At 42.3% G+C, this 16,263-nt stretch overlaps 1 long non-coding RNA gene across 4 annotated transcripts in view; it reads right to left on the bottom strand.

The window, feature by feature from the left end:
- Positions 1 to 512: 512 nt before the first annotated feature.
- LOC108445413 overlaps positions 513 to 16,263 on the bottom strand; it is a 44,838-nt gene continuing 29,087 nt past the window's right edge. Inside the window, exons 1-4 of one of the 4 annotated variants that reach the window (XR_001860266.1) lie at positions 7,523 to 9,465; positions 4,834 to 5,050; positions 4,147 to 4,314; positions 513 to 3,090 (exon numbers count right to left, since the gene is read on the bottom strand). This is a non-coding gene — a long non-coding RNA (uncharacterized LOC108445413). Of the gene's footprint in view, positions 3,091 to 4,146; positions 4,315 to 4,833; positions 5,051 to 7,522; positions 9,466 to 16,263 lie in introns of those variants that run through there. The other 3 variants (XR_001860265.1, XR_001860263.1, XR_001860264.1) reach the window with 3 other exon arrangements.

The following is a 16,263-nucleotide window of genomic DNA, read 5'->3' as shown; positions in this document are numbered from 1 at the left end:
TAAGTGAAGAAATCACTCCACTTGGAACTGGAACAGTGAGGTCCTTTTTCATGTCTCGGGCAGATGTTCCAGAAACTTTAAGAATAAAGATATTGTGATGCTAAATATACTTAGCACCTTCATTCTAATGCAAGGGGTTTGTTAGAGGATCATTTAGCTAACGGTTTTTTTTTAATTTAGAAAGAAAAAAAGTATGACTTTTAAATATTATTTCTTTTCAAAACTTGGTGGAATTATGACCTTTGAGATGATTTAACAAAGCCTCTCCTAGAACAGCTAGTAGTCCTTGCTCTTCCTCATTCAGGTCAAGGACTGAAAACCAGGTGTTTCATACTCTAGTATGAAACCACTTTACCAAGTGGTTTCCTTTTTTTTCCCTTGTGTTTTTGGGACCCCCTCAGGTACCTCTGTTGCTCTGCAACTTGCTAGCTACATATAAACAGTTACCTATTCACTGACCTGGGGAAAGACCAATGCAATAGTTTGATGGGCAGTCTGAGTTCAAGCCCTTGTTCAATCAATGGTTATTTATTTATACAAAATGAAACAGGTCCAACAGGAGATACAGAATACAATAATAGCCTGATATTTTGGTGGCCAGAAAGACTGCCTGAAATACAGGATTCTGACATCTTGCAGAACAGAAACTTGAAATCTGGACTCCTGTGCCACCAGTCAGTGTCTTGATCACAGGATGATTATCTAGGAGGGGTGGCAGTTTTCTTGCTCTTTGATGTATTTCATCCTAGGCATGAGAATCTTCCCCAGGTAAGAACTCTGTAAGAACTGGTAAGTGCCTGAAAAGGGTTTGGTCTCAAGAGACTATAATTTCTCAGTGAAAGAATGCATTGCTGTGAACTCCAACAGGGACATGACTAGAGTTTTCACGACCATGTAGGTCCAGAATGGTTTGTCCATTGTGAAGATCCATCAATGTCCTGAGTTTGAAGGAGAGGTCAACAAGCAGTACTGGAGGTCATAAGTCTCAGGAAGCCTGCAGAATGCCAAATCATATGTCTGTGTAAGTGTCAGACTTGTAAATCATCTGTTGGTACAAAAGTTTAACAATGGGGAAATGGTCACATACAAACATTCATTTGGGGATTAGGCTTATGAGTCTGGCTGCTTTTAAACACTTCAGCTGACATTGATATGAAACCAGGGCATTAAACCAGGAGCCTGACATGTGATCTGTTGCCAGTTGCCTTCAAATTACCATGTCTGATGAGAGAAAAAAAGAGATGAAGTGAATGGAGAAATGGGACAGGTCATCTGGACTCTGATAATTAATGTTCCCTAGAAAATAAAAGTTTTGAAACTTTCCTGGAAATGAAGTTTTATGATCTGCTACAACAGCCCACAGGGGGAATGCTGCAACCTACACATATTGACAATTGTGGTATTACCAGACAATTAATTTTTATGAGTAATTTCCAGAGCAACCCTCAACCATGCAGTCACGCATACAGTGGAACAGTGTGCCATGGAATTGAGACTCAGCTAAAGGCCAAAGATTATACAGATTTATTAATATTTGCAAAAAAGATCCTAACAGCAGAGAGCAAATTGAGCAACAGAAGGGGGAAGAAGGAATGGACTTGACAATAAAATGAGCTCTGTAAGGATATGATCCAGAGCATGGTGAACTCAACAGAAAGATTTCCCATTGATTTTTTAAGATCTTGGATAGATCTCAAGAGAAATGAGACACACCGTCTTAAACCTTTCCCCCTACTTTCTCCATCTGAATGGAAAATACATTCTTGTTCACAACTGGCATACCCTTTAGTGATCAAGAATTGCAAGCAAAATGTTGATCACATTTGAGATGTAGAGCCAAGAATCCCTACCTAAGCAGTCCCAGAAGTGGCTCTCCAAGGGCTAAGCAACTGGCAAATTCTCTCTAACAGTACCTTCATATTTGTATTAGACTCAGAATAGTCTTCCCCTGTACTTAATGTTGCAAACCCATTCTGCTTTCTCACTTAAAACAGAGAGAATAATGGAGTAACTGGATTTATAATTTCATTTCTCTTAAATCCTTCTCCATGAACACTTTACTTGCAAAGGTAATTTAGTTGTCCTCTACTTATGTTTAGTCTAAATAGTAATAGCTGTTACTTTTAAACAGCTATTAAATACTTCAGTAGTTCTTAAACCATGCCAAGGAATACTTGGAATAAAAGAACAATGAACAGAGATGACTGGACATGAAGTTGTAGAACTGAATTTGTTTATATATCATTCAGAAGAAAATAATAGTTCTGTCAAAGTCGCTGTTAAAGGCTGTTAGAGAAAATAATATACTTTGCAGAGTCTACACAGATCATGGATTATGGCCCCAAGTGATAGATCTCCAAGATAAGCTTGGTTATCTATTTTCAAAATTTTTCCTTCTGTGGGAAAAATAGATTGCTGCCTAATGTAAGTAATGTTTGAGAAACTCATCCTGCTGTGGTAGCAACTCTTATTTCATCTTACACACTGAAGGACATAATTTATCTTAACACTAGGCATTGAGCGAGGCCAGCTATGGGGAAGTAGTACTAATAGGGTTTCCTTTTACTGCTGCACTCACTTGAAATATACAGTCAAGCCAAGCCTGGTTTAAGGACTCTGTTGGTTATTTTCTTTAACATGGTGTGAAAGACCAAGGCTGCTTTATTGCAATGGAAGGATAAGTTACCAGCAAGACGTGCTGAGTTGAGGAGCTGGTGACAACAAGAAAGAGAAATTGTCATTACTTCCCGTCACTTTGGAGATACAAGAATAAACTTCCTTACAGAGAAAACCAGAACATTTTCAATGGAGAATGCTCAATAGACAGTGCTACTGTTTGGTGGGTTGCAGCCTTCTCAGTGTCCAGCAGGTCAGGAGTGAGCACTTCCACATCACTCAGCACAAGCCTCTCACCTTGCCCAGGCCATACATGACTGGAGCACCTGCTTCTCATCTTCTTGTCAATCTGGATTCCATCTGTATCAGAAAGCCCAAATTCCATGGTCTGAGGATTTACCCACTCCCTTCACAAGCATTGCAGGTACTGGCTTTCACACTGTGAAATCACTCTGTGTTGCTTCCTCCAGGATCCTGTAAGGTAGCATCAGTGGAGACAATTGTCCTTCACCTAGCCTCAACACATACACAAACCCCTTAACAACAAGCACTGGCATCTCCTTCTGCAAGGTGATTCTGACCTAGGGGGCACAGCACGAGCACTGCCTAAAGCTTTGCAACAGAGCAGAAAATATGCAGTAGAATTGGATTAAAAGAACAAAAATGGAAAAGACCTGCAGTTTTCTGCTGTTACAGCACTGGACATGAAACAGCACTTCCAGTTTAAAGTCTGTCAAATGACGAAGCACAGATAGTGCATTTGGAGTTATCAGTTTAACTTTTGTCCCAGACCTTCCTGAGGACACTGGGAATCCCTCTATGTTTGATAAACCACAATAGAGGCTCTTTCCTCAAGGACAGGTAAACACATAGACATTAACAGTCAGGTTGTAAAGGATAACTGAGCTTACCCAAGGACTTGTTTTCTCAGGTTCATCTGCACTATCAGCTTGAGCATATCTGTGAAGGTCCCCTTGGGTCATGCAGGTTGCCCTCTTTGTCTTGGTCTCAGGATTTTTTTATCAAGTTCCCTGTCCACAAAGAGGTGCGGCAGAGTGATGCCTGAAAACCTGGTTCTGTTCACTCTATCAGTGCCACAGTAGATCTAGTTTTTTACCAGGATGCCCCAGTGACTCAAAGAATGAGGGGGACACAGACTTTATCTGTAGAAAGTATATTAAAAATCTGGTATGTTGCCACAAATAATGTAAGATGGAAAATCCTGATTCAAAAATCAGGATTCAAAGGTGAATATGAGTTTATTGGGCAGAGACAATTATTTAATCCATGCTGTGAAGCAACAAACCCACTAGTATCCTGATCTTGGTTTTATCTGGAAAGTGATGATAAAGGCAAAGATGATATTGTTGTATGTCTACGGCAAAATTAGTAGATTTTTCTGTGGACCCCATCCAAATACTACTGAAGCCTCCAGGAAAAAGCCCCACAAAACCTCACAAAAACAAAAGGTGCTTTTCTGTGCTTGCATACCAAAGTAGATGTGTATCGGTTTTGCTTTTAAACACAAACCTTAGGATGCATCCAGACCCATCCAGCACATGCTTACACAGCTGATGTGTACGTTTCTCCTTTTTCCACTCTCATCAAAAGGTTCATCAAAGCTGTGGAGATGTTTGATATTCCTGGTGAGACGAGGTCAGTGCCCCTCTCTTGGAGCTGATTCATATGAAGTGGAGGCTGAAAGGGGACAGAGGGCAGAGGGAGAGAATGGGTACTATTTTTAGCACAGAGACATTTATCAGTAGCCTTGGCATCACTGGAAATCAGCAAAGAGAAGTCTCTGTTGGGGACATGATACACGAAATAATATACAGAAGACATGTGGAGACCTGCAAATAGCAGACTCCCCTATGGTCACACCATTGACACCTGTTTGCATTCAGATTCTATCATACTTGTGTGCCAGTATTTCAGACTTATTATTTTTTCCCTTAGTCTTTTAGGGGGTAGCACAGATGGTGACTTCTCTTGTGTGTTTTGCCCTTTACACTTGTTTCTAGTGACCACCTGACTGCCTTCATTGTGGTTCTGTTCTTTTCAGAGTGCTATTGATTATATACGGCACTTTGTGGGAACCTGGTATAAAGGGACAGCTTTATAAGCCATCATGGCTTATAAAGGTATCTATTTTTATCAACCTGAGCAATTGTTGCTTAGAAAAAGAGACCCCTACTTCCCAGGCTGTGTGTTGCTGACCTCGGTTAGTCCGAACTCCTTTGACCTCAGTGCAGCTTAAGCGATGTGACAGCCGAGTCAGCCCCTTTAATTCCAGTCTTTGTGAGGCTCATGTGATAATCATGCACTTGCTCTGTCAGAGGAACCGGCAAAGAGTGATTCTGTCTGTACTTGCTCCCTGCAGCAGACCTCTTTCTTGCCTTCTCTCTTCCACCAGATTCCTTTCATTTCGTTGGTTCTATTCAGGAACAAAGAGGACTTTGTTGAATTGCCTTTGTGGTTTATTTTCCTGAGCCTTGGAAGATAGCAGACTTTTGCCACCATTTTATCCAATCCTTTATCACATGCACAATACCCTGAATGCTTAACGGAGGCTAGTGTGTGTTAGCCTAACTATCTGCTTTTTTTTTTTTTTCATGTTTGAAGCCAAGGCTTACTTCTGGATGCCAAGTTAGGAATAATGGCTGGAGTAAAAACTCAGGGAGGGGTCTGTCCATGCGGCTGCAATAAAGGATTCAGTCAGAGGAGCTGTAGTCATCAGTAGCTTTCATCTTGTTTTTCATGTTCTCTGGTTTTACTAGGCCCCCCATGCCTATGTAGAAATCTATTTCTTTACAGGTGTAGAACACATCTTCATCAAATGGTCTTCGGCACATGTTCAAAAAGAGATAAAAATGCATTGGCTGGCCACTACAGTTGTTAATATTTTGCAGTTTTTATCTGAGCCTGTAAAAGTGTTTTGACATGCTAAGGTGCTGCAGTCTGCACAGATGCAGAAAGGCAGTTCAAAAGAGTGAGATGAAGGACTCTAATTTATAGATTTTACCATAAAAGTCTTCTCCAAATCTCAGGACAAGTCAGTAGTGTGGTGAAGACTAAAAAGAGCAGCTGACTCTGATCTTCTGCCCTAACCACTGTCCCAGCTGCTTTTCACATGACCTGCCACTCTACCTATTCCCAACATATAGCTCTCAATGTGTTTTCTTTATTTAATGCATCAAAACATGTTTTTTAAAACAGTGGAAAATGTAGCCATTACTCAAGGCTGTCCTTGAGTGATAACTTTGTCTGTTTTGTCTATTGCCAGAAGGACACAGTGTGGTCCTGGAGTCTCTGGACAAGGTAATCACTGAGAATTGCTTCATCAAACCTCTTCCCATGAGGGAAGAGATCTATAATCTTTGTTTTTAGTGGAACAGACTAACGTATCTGAAAGGGTAGTAGGCATCAAAATACAGTGCTTCTGAACTCTGTTAAAAAAGGTCGGGCAGTGTTTAATCCCGAGAGTGATCTCATGGACCTTGAGAGAATTTCATCAAGGATGTAGTTAGTCTGTATTTTGCAATAATCTGAAGGAAATAAGCTTGACATTTCAGAGATAAAGCTCACAAGCAGTACCATTCCAGTCACCCAATGTTCTTTGTAAATGGGATTTCTGTGCTGTTTATTTCTAAAAAAGTCTCATGTTCAAAACCTGAAACTTTCAGCCCTTACTTGAGCAAAAATTACACAGAAACCAGCATGAATAGTGCCTAGAGCAAAGTGAAATAAAAGCTGGAGGATCTGGTGCTGTGTTATTTGGCTCGTGCTGCAGAACTTCAGCGAATTTGTCTCTAGTGAGAAAAGTGAGCAGTTTTGACAGCTTTTATTATATTGAATTACAGTTACAAATAGGGGCATTGGTTTGCAGAACATTTGAAAGCATGATAAACACAGTCCTAATGAGAAAGATGTTTCTTTTTATTTGACAGAACACCACTGTTTTTTCTCATGCATACAAGTGCACCAAAAAAAAAAAAAAAGACCCGGTTATTTGAGGCAAAATTCCTGAAATATTATTCTCTAAATCTCTAAGCATTCACTTATTACTTTTTATTCACAAAAGTATTTGATGATTATATTGTCTACAAAAATTGTAGCAGTGATAAAAGAAAATAAAATTGTTAGTTCAAACATAGAGTACCACAGTGTTTTCTTACGAATTTAAGTATGAATATAAAATCAAACACGCTTTTCAACATTAAAAATCTTATTGTCCAGAGGATAAATGGTTCTTGCAGGGAGGGAATTGCTTATATCCCTCATGCAATTATAGTCTTTGGGTTGTTTAACTCTGGTTTCACCCACCATGGTGCTTTTTGAACTTTAAAGCCTGCAGTGAGGAACTTGTACTGCAGAAGAAAACAATTTAACATCCACGTGCACATAACAGTTGTAGCAAGCTCACTGGAGAGAAATCTGTTTGTAAAGCAGCTAGTGTTATGGGTGCTGCTAAAAATAGCAATAATAGCAAGATAATTTTGCTTATCCACCAGTAACACTTGCAAGTGAAGGCATTTTGCTGCAGCTGTTAGGGATTCAATCACTTCTAACAAAGGTGTTTAGTCCAAGACGCTGGGATTTTACATGAGTGTGAATTTCACTGAAAACCATTTAGCTCTGCTGTCTGTTGTGCTTCTAAACTTGCATCCCTCTCCATCTTCTTTAAACATAAAGGGTTGCTGTTGCCTGTGCAGGTTCATTCTCTTATGCTGGTCCCACACACAGACCCATATATTCCATCACCTCTTTTACTTTTGATGGCAGTAAAATGGAACCAGGAGGTTATTGCTATTCACACAAGTTTTCACACTTTTGAGCCCTCCCCACAGGTACGTCTGTGTGTGCATGCCCTTGACACATGCATGTCCCTGCGAGCAAATGTGCTTACCTTGCTGGTTTTCTAATTTTCTGAGGAATTTTCAGGAGACTTAACTGAGCTTTGTTTCTGCTGGCTGAGCAACTTCCTAACTTCTTCACTTGCCTGTTCCTCTCTGTCCTCCCCGCATGCCTGCCTCAAACACTGCAGCCTGCTGAGATCAAGCCTGTGAGCCGCCCCGGGCAGGGACACCTCTCCTGGTGCCTCCTGACAGCATTGCCTGTTCTCTTCAAGTTCATCAGTCCAGGAACTCGCTCCTTGTGTGCTGATGCAGTGGGGTGCAGTACCAGCTGAGAGGAAGCTTCCACGAAAGCCACAGGAGCAGAATGCATATGGAAATGAAGCAAGACACGACAAACCTGCCGCTAGGGCAGCCTCAGCTCACCCAAACCGTGCTGAGCAGAGGTACAGCTGAAGGAATTTTTCATGTGTTGTCACATCCTCAAAGCTTGTTTTTCAGGGCATAGAAATGCTTTTTGTTGTCTCAGAAGCCACCTCCTGCACATTTACAACTTTTAAATCAGCCTCACTTGGATTCAGCAGAATTAGGGATAGGGAAATCCTATTAGGTCTTATTATCATTTGAGCTACTAGAGCAGTATTGTTCTATATGTTAATTTGCCAAGCACTCTGTTCCTGTTTAAATAACTCAGTGTAAACACCATGTAATTACTGTCTGTGCCTCTTAATACATATTAATATGTTTGAATAAAGATTTTTAGTATTTCCCTTAGAGTTCAAACACCTTCCTGCCTCTTTTTAAAGATTTAGCTATTCCTCCTCATCAAGAAGGTCATGTTAGTTTTGATGAGGCACTGGAGGGAGGGTGAAACTACACTGACAGCTTATGCCATATGTCCTTTAGCCAAAATGCTTTTGGACTGCCTGTTGAACCAACTGATTCCCTTAAGACAAAATGCAAAAGGAATATTGTCTCTCAAAACCTCTTTAGAAGCACAGTGAAGAAGGAAATGCCTACTTTGGCTTCTTGCACCCCACACAGATTATTCCCAGTGGCTGCTCGAAGTGATGCATGGGAGAGTACATGTTCTCCCATGTGCTCCAGCCCTTGGAGAGGTAGCATAGGTGGGAAAAAGCTACCATCACAGGCAGAGAATGAGTTTATTTGATTGAGATGATTTTAATCCAGTGCATCTACTCCCTGTGCAGCAGTCTGGTCTCTCAGCTCACGCCCTTGCAATCCCAGCTCACTGGAAGACACCTTCCCTTCTCTCCCTCTGCCAGCCATTCCCATCCAGTCACACCCTGGCAGCCTTCTTACTTCATGGTCAGGGTTTCTGCAGAGTGGTGTGCTCTGGCATTGTGTGGAGCACCTCTGGGATCTTGGGGCTGTGGTTAGCACTGCTGCAGTCCCAGAGCAATGAGGTGGCACCTTCCCTCTGCAGAAGAGTTGCTGCCCTGGCCACACTGAAACCTTCGCTAATGACAGACCTAAAGTAAAGAGGTGTGTGCCCAAAAGTAAGGACCTTTACCTGAGGCTAGTAAAGATGCTGGCCTGATGCAAGGTGACATTCAGGTGGAGATCTTTTAATGCCAGGTGAGAAAGAAGATGCAGCCCTGGAAGTGTGTTCCTAGAAGAAAGGCTGACAGCTCTTACTGACACCATGGTGACACTCTGCCATGTTGTTACCAGTGTCCCCACTGCTCCAGGCAGCAAGCTGCCCAGTGAAAAAGGACCTGATGGTGCTGGTCGACAACAGCTGAACATGAGCCAGTGTGTGCCCAGGTGGCCAAGAAGGCCAGTGGCATCCTGGCTTATATCAGCAATAGTGTAGGACAAGGGCAGTGATTTTCCCCCTGTACTTGGCACTGGTGAGGCCACACCTTGAGTCCTGTGTCCAGCTTTGGACCCCTCACTCCAAGAAGGACATTGAGGTGCTGGAGTGTGTCCAAAGAAGGCCAATGGAGCTGGGGAAGGGTCTGGAGCACAAGTCTGATGAGGAGCAGCTGAGGGATCTGGGGGTGTTTAGCCTGGAGAAAAGGAGGCTCGGGGAGACCTTATTGCTCCTTACAACTAACTGCCTGAGAAGAGATTGTGGCGAGATGGGGGTCAGTCTCTTCTTTTTAAGTAAGCAATAGGATGAGACAAAAAGGCCTCAAGTTATGCCAGGGGAGGTTTACATTGGATACTAGGAAGCATTTATTCAACAAAAAGCTTGTCAGACATCGGGGAGGGGTGTGCCCAGTGGTGGGGTTGAGTCACCACACCTTGAGGTATTTAGAAGGCAAATAAATGTAACACTCAGGGACATGGTTTAATAGTGGACTTGACAGTGCTGCATTACTGGGGGGACTTGATGATCTAAAGGTTCTTTTCCAACCTAAGTGGTTCTATGATTCTATGATTTTGTTGCTGTGGCTGGCGTGCAACATCATCAAGCTGGAGAGACATCCCGGGCCTGTTATCTGTGAGATGGACTTCTCTGCAGGCTGGTGGGTCATCAGGTCTCTTTATAGTGACAGTTAAAAACAGAGAGAGAGAACATGGAGACACACTTCAAAGAAGGAGATGAGTGGGTAGAAAAGGAATGAGGGAGCCAAAGCCATGGTGTTGGCTTAGGAATCTGGAGATATATGTGTATATTTGGTCGCCTTAGGGCTACCTCCCTGGTCTGGACAGAGACTGAAGTTCCTGGTGGCTGGAACAGAAGTGGAAAGAAACCTTTGTACATGCTATGTGACTGGCAGTGAAGCTGGAAAGGGACACTGCCTTGGAAGGAGCATGTGGGGAGAGGAGCGAAAGATGGACGCTGCCAGAATGATTTCTTGGTGACCTGGCTTATGGGTGGCTTACTGGTGGCCTGGAATGGGTTATGCAAGAGGCTGCAATGACCTGTCCAGCCTGTCACCCCAGATTTGTCATGCTGAGGTCAAGTAGCTGATCACATGCTCTGCTGGGAGCTCGCAGGCAGCCAGACCCATACTTGTATTGATACAGTGCCTGAATCTCTGTAGGATATTGTCAGTAGAGTTTGCTCCGGTGCTGAAAAGTGTTCTACTGCCAATATCTGAGGTAGGATGAAAACCTTAGCTCCTATGGCACAGAACAGTGTTTCAAATAGCTGCTCTTTTGCAGGTGTCTGGTGTAGTTGCCAGTTATCTCTGAGCCTTCTGTTTAGGGCTTAGAAAGGGGAAGAGTGGAAATCTCTTTGGTGAGGTATTTCTGGAGGATACTAAGGAGTTCCATTAGTTTGTTTGGGTATTTGGAGAGTGCTCATAGGACAAGAACTTGTACCAGCCTTCTGCATTTTCAGTGGGCACATTGCATGAGCAGACCAGCTGGCTAACCTCACAGACCTCTATTGCAGTTGCACCCATAACTGGTGAGCCTTGAACAGGTTGTCAGCAACTGGTGAGAACTTAGAGTGGCAAAACTCTCTAAGGCAACTGCAGAAGTTTTCTCTTTCACTATAGGTTTGTAGAAGGAGAACAGCAGGAAGCCCTGACGTTGGTCTGATGTATACAGAAGTGTTGCCTCCACCAAGGGTAGCCCTACATGCACAGCACAAACTCTTTCAGGGAGAATGGACACCTCCTGTGAGCATGAAGAGACTGACATGAAGAGAGGATAACACCGTGTCCCATGTCTGCCATCAGTCTAGGACAGCTGCCCTTATCTATGGCATCAGTCTTGTCTATGTCTTGGAGGTCCACCTGAGCAAGTCTGTCCACCTGACACAATGGACTGTTTTTAAGAAGGCAGAACTTGTGATAGGTGGGAAATAGTAGCAAGGGCCATAGGGATGAGCACAAGCAACTTGTTCAATAGAGGTGAAACAAGTGGGAGCAGTGGTGATGCTGCTGCTGCCTGCACATTGGACAATGGATACCAGAAAGCTTGGAGCACACCTTTAATGTACTTGCTGTGCTGTGGAACACACAAGGGATGAGTGTGCTGTGTGGATCAAACTGGAGCTGTGCATGGGATGGTTCAGAGGAGGGGCTCACTCTGGTTGCTGCTTGGTGGAAGTAACCCAGCCAGTGAGACAGGCTCTCTGTATTACTGACACTGAGAGAGGATTATCTGCCCTGTTGCATTAACAGGGAATGGATTTGGACTTCCTAAGTCTAGGTTAGATTCTACTGCAACTCCAGCACTTGAATCTGTTTCTCATATTGTACATTATTCTCCTCTGAGAAATCCCTCTTTCTCTGTAAAAGAAACAAAAAGAATAAGCCATAACAGACTTTATTAAGTTATCCAAGAGATGTTATGCAGGACAGTATCCCTGGAAGTCATCCCTTGCTCTGAGGAAAGATCACACTTAACTTGATTGTCCCTGAGAGAAATTCTTGTAACTCCTCCCTGCCACCTCCAGTGATACAGCATCAACTACACACTGAAGCTTCAAGGCTTTACTCCCCTTGCACCTTGCACTTCATTTATTTTTGGTCTCCTGACCTCAGAGTATCTTTGCAGCAAGTCAAGATTAAAATTTCTCATCCAACTCTTGCTGCATATGGCAATGCTTTCTTTTGGTAACAGCCTTTCCTTCATATTGGACAACTCTTTGGAGGCCTCTTCCTCTCTATCAAGGCCTCCCTTTTCCAAAGCACTTAATCTTCCTGCTGTGCTCCACTGGCCCCTCTGGCTCCTCTGCACTGCTCTTCTGGTGTGAGCTTTGTGTCTCTGTTGACCTTGTTAGCAATTTAGGTCTAACATTTGATGCTCAACACAAACCTAGGATTGAGGAGACTTGCTCCAAAGACTGGGATCCTGGCAGGGCTCTAGCATGTGGTGCTCCTAAAGAATAATAACTCCATGAGGATTTGGTGACCCCTCTGTAAGACCTGAGGAAGAGAGTGCTGGCCAAGGCCTGGGGAGTTCTGTGGCATGTTGGCCCTCCCTGCTCCATCTGCTTTCTATTGCGCTTGAAAAGGAAATGAACTGAGCTAAATGATTTCAAAGTGAAATTCTCCACACTGCCCTCTAATTCCATAATTGCCAGCTCCATGCAGTTCCCGGTACTAAAATGTTTAAAATAACAGCCTTTGAAAAGAGCCAAAGCTTCGAAAGGCCATGCACCACCTCTGCTGGAGTAGTAAAATGATGGCAGAATAATTTCCACATGCAGTGGATGGATGTTTGGTTATTTGGGGGTTGAGCATAGTTTCTTCGTTTGCCAGGAATTTCTCTAAGTTGGAAATCAAAATTACTTTTTCCTTTGTGAACTCTTTTTAAATGCTGTATTGACTGATGTATCAGCTGTGGTTCGGTCTACAGTTGATCTCTCAAACTTTCTGGTGCAAATTTTTGAACAGACAAAAGAAGCTTTTTATTTTTTAACATGGAATACTCTGCATCTCCATATGGAGAGAGATGTGAAATAATTTTTACTCTCTGCCCTTTGATCTGATTAATTTCTCATGTGCAGTTCTATAAATGCCTCTGTAGCAATGATAGCACTGGCTTGGTTTAGTCCGACATCCGTTAACAGCATCTTCAGTGTGATGTAACATCTGGGACAAGAAAGATCATGCTCAGCCGGTTGACAGCAGGCAGCCACCAAAGATGTGCTGGCCAGCGGTGGTTTGTACACCATGGCTCAGGAACTGCAGGCTGAGATGCTTCAGCATGTGAACCTGCAAGACTAATTGTGAGTTTTCCTAACCCATTAGCTGGTTTGTTTTGCATTCTTTCTCTAATGTTATGGAGACTTTTTCTCCACGCACACCTCATATTTTCTCTTCCCCTGTGTTTTTGGTGAGGGTTTTTTTATTTCTTGAAATCTTCCTCTGAAACAGTTCTGCATTTCTAGCATAATGTATCTACCAGCATGATTGACTTTGCTGTGTAGTATTGAGTCTACTTCTGGAATTCATCAAGTTATTGTCAAGACTCTTGTATATATTCTATTAAGTGAATGTGTATCTTGCCATGCCTTTAAACAACTCTGTTGGTTTTGACGGAGAGAATTAAACTTTTTTCTTAAAGTAAAAAACAACCAGAATAAAAATAGCAAGCAATCTTTTCAGCAATGAGCAATCAGAATTTATGCTCTCATTGCGCATGGCTCTGAAGATGTGATGATTCAATTCAGCTGAGCATCAACAAGATCAAAAGACTTTGTTGAAGTGTAACTGTCACTTTGATCAGAGCTGTATTGGAAACTTAATGAAATGAGTGGCTTCTTTTGACAGTTGCTTCTTTTGACTATTTCTAGTTGTGGTTGTGATACTATGGGAAAATAACCTGACCCTGCTGAGTCCAAACACTGTGGTTGGATTTTGGGTGAGAGATTAGATAAGGCTTTCCTTTTTTCTCCGGTAAATACAGTTGTCTTGAATTTTGGATCCATCAGCTGATTTCTGAAGTTAGACTTTTTTCTCTTTTTGTCCCGATCACAAGTTATTTCATTAATTTCAGATTTTCCAGCATTCTCAATAATTCTGAAATGCTGTTTCCTAGTCTAGGCAGGAGAAAGGCCCTAGCCTGAGACTTGAAAAATTTTGATAGAATTATGTGGAAAAATCTGTCCATATTTTGTGTGAGGTTTCAATGACCTAAGTTTGGTTTTGTTGCACTTCCATTATGCTCGACTTTATGAAATCACTGCGGAGGCTAGAGAAGACTGTAGGATGGAGTTGATTTGGGAGGTTTGAGTCAGGAATGAACAATGCAGGTCTCTCTACAGGAAGATTTTTGACTGACCCTTCCTTTGTGTTCTCTCACTCAGGTGGTGACTGAATTTGTCTTTGAAATGATTTACCCCCAGCTAAATATAAATGGCTGGAGACAAATCAACCTGCTTTTTTCAGCTTAATTCTGAAGTTATCTGTAAAACTCTTGGTTCAGTGTATTCTGCATTCTTTTTTGGATTGTGGTCATAATTTCTCTGGAAAAACCAATTTTTCTCCTCTTGCAATTGGGTTTTAACTCCTTTGAATACCTCTAAAAGCCTCAAATTTAAAATGACATTAATTTCCTCAAGTCTTTTCTTTTATCTTGTGGTCTAATCCTTAGAGCACTACCATCTAACACACAACCAGATGATGATCTCAACTTTTAAGAAATGCTGGACAATCAGTAAGTGCCTGCAGACAAGGTACTCCAAAGAGTCTTCTCTCTCTTCCTAACAATCCTCTACAAACAGCAGCTGTAGTCATGTTCAGAGGTTCAACTGACTAGATTTGGGACAAATGAACATCCTGAATTTGGGTGCTCAGCTCTGAACTTTATGGAGTTTAAAATATGTATTGCATGATAGACTTGAAGCCTGATGGTAACCAGACCAGAGCTTCCCATCAGTGTAATTTTGCTGCTCCAGACATGGGGACCACCTTCAGAGCTGATGGTGCAAATGTTACACACTTGTCCTCACTCTTAGGGCACATGGCAGTAGCACTTGTCTTCAATGTATGGTTTTTTCATCAGAAGTCAGCTGGCAATTTTGCTGGTATTGACTCTCTGGTGATGCAGATAAGACGCCTGCCTTTTCCAGAGCTTGAAATGTCCCCAGGTCCTCTGCAGAATGAGCTTTGTGTGGAAATGTCCATGTATTTTTTTTCCCCAAAGTGACACCTTTCAACAAGGGTTGGTACCAGGTTTCTCAGAAAAATTAAGCAGATGGCTAAAGATTACCTTGTGGCCTGAGGGCTATGGCCTTTTGAAAGAATCTTGTTTAAAGAAACAAGTAGGAAAGACCCAAACAGGAAGAGTAGTTTTGAGTTGCCTTCAGCAAAAGGAGCACTTAGTAGCAGAATGGTGCAACACCTTGTATCCCTCACAATGAATATATCTAAATTCTAATTTCCTGAACTCTGGAGAGGAGTCAAGTGTCTGAAGAGAGTTTCTTTGCTCACGGGTCCAAAACTTCTGCATTCAGAGAGCCGGGCAGACAGCTTGTCTCCACTTTCCTCGGGAGTGCGTTGCCAGATCTTGCCTGGCTGCTTCTGACAGCCGGTATTTCCCACTGCAGAGCCGGCTGCTGCCTCCTCTTGTTGTCTCTCAGCTGCCTGTGAAGCCCAGCAGACAGTTTGGACCCTGCCATTCACCAGACATATTCACTAGCCCATGTCCAGTGTCTGCCATAATCCCAGCATTTGCCAAACAAAAGAGAATATGGATGTTCCTGCATTTCTGCTGAACAGACGTGCTCCCCACAAGTCCTGGTGATGCAGTGTGACTGCCTGGCTTCCACTGTCACAACCATGGGGATGAGCCATGAAATTTCCTCCTTATTCCTAGGTTGCTTTCTGCCCTGAAGCTTGAAAGCGTAAAGCTTTCCAAAGCACTTGGCTTTATCAAATGCTTGTAATTCTGTGTAGTTTTTATTACCCATGTGGAGGTTTCCACCAATGTAACTTCATGGATTTCTAGCAGAATAGTCTTGATTTCTAGCCATGTGAAAAGAGGATCATATTCCAGAACTTTTCAGCCTGGGACAATTATGTTTTCAATTGGAAACAACAGCATTTTGTCTATAGACATTTTCAAACCTAAATTATTCTGCTATTTGAGCTCCACCAATTTATTTCATTGATATTTTGATTTCTTGGCCTGTTTTTGGATGGAAATGAACGTTGAAATAACAAGATTCCCTCCAGATTGGAAATTCTGTCTTTTGATTAGGTTTTATGCAGCATGGGATTCTTTTGTCTCCTAATTTAACACATACACACATGTATATATATACATCTCTCTATAATGAGCACCTTAGGACCCTAAATAAAAGTTTATTACAATTGAGTGTTACTTGTAACTGCATTTGGCAATTGACCAACAAACGGAG

The sequence above is a fragment of the Corvus brachyrhynchos genome, unplaced genomic scaffold (assembly GCF_000691975.1).
Source record: "Corvus brachyrhynchos isolate BGI_N302 unplaced genomic scaffold, ASM69197v1 scaffold1, whole genome shotgun sequence".
Classification (NCBI taxonomy): domain Eukaryota; kingdom Metazoa; phylum Chordata; class Aves; order Passeriformes; family Corvidae; genus Corvus; species Corvus brachyrhynchos.
Note: the sequence above shows the minus strand (reverse complement) of the source record. Positions and strands in the feature narration are given on the sequence as shown.